The sequence below is a fragment of the Pipistrellus kuhlii genome, unplaced genomic scaffold, assembly GCF_014108245.1.
Source record: "Pipistrellus kuhlii isolate mPipKuh1 unplaced genomic scaffold, mPipKuh1.p scaffold_m20_p_17, whole genome shotgun sequence".
NCBI lineage: Eukaryota > Metazoa > Chordata > Mammalia > Chiroptera > Vespertilionidae > Pipistrellus > Pipistrellus kuhlii.
In genome coordinates, this window is record NW_023425482.1 from 3402191 (window position 1) to 3402605 (window position 415).

Sequence of the window (415 nt, forward strand, 5' to 3'; positions counted from 1 at the left end):
GGGCCTCAGCTTCCACTCAACCTCACACCCCCCGCCCCCCACGCGCGCTCCGGGTGCCACAATTCAAGGAGCGCGGAGGGAGGGCTGCACACAGTGGGTCCCCACACAAAGGCAGCTTCCCTGCCAGCTCCCACGGTCTCCGTGAGGGCCGGGCCGGCTAGCCTTTGAGCTCTGCTGCACCCCCACCCCCGCCGGGGAATCCGGCTCCCTCCTGCAGGGCCCGGGAGTGGAGGGCACTCAGGCAGAGGAGGCCCTTCCTCTGCTCAGCTAGGAAAGCTCCTCCTGGGTCTGCCCCCAACCCCCCCCCCCCCAAGCCCTGAGGAGGGGCCGGGAGTTTCCTTTAAGGGAGGTGGGGGAAGGGGCTGCCGCGGCCCTCCTTCCTCCGCTCCCTGGCCCCGGCCCCGGGGGCGCACAG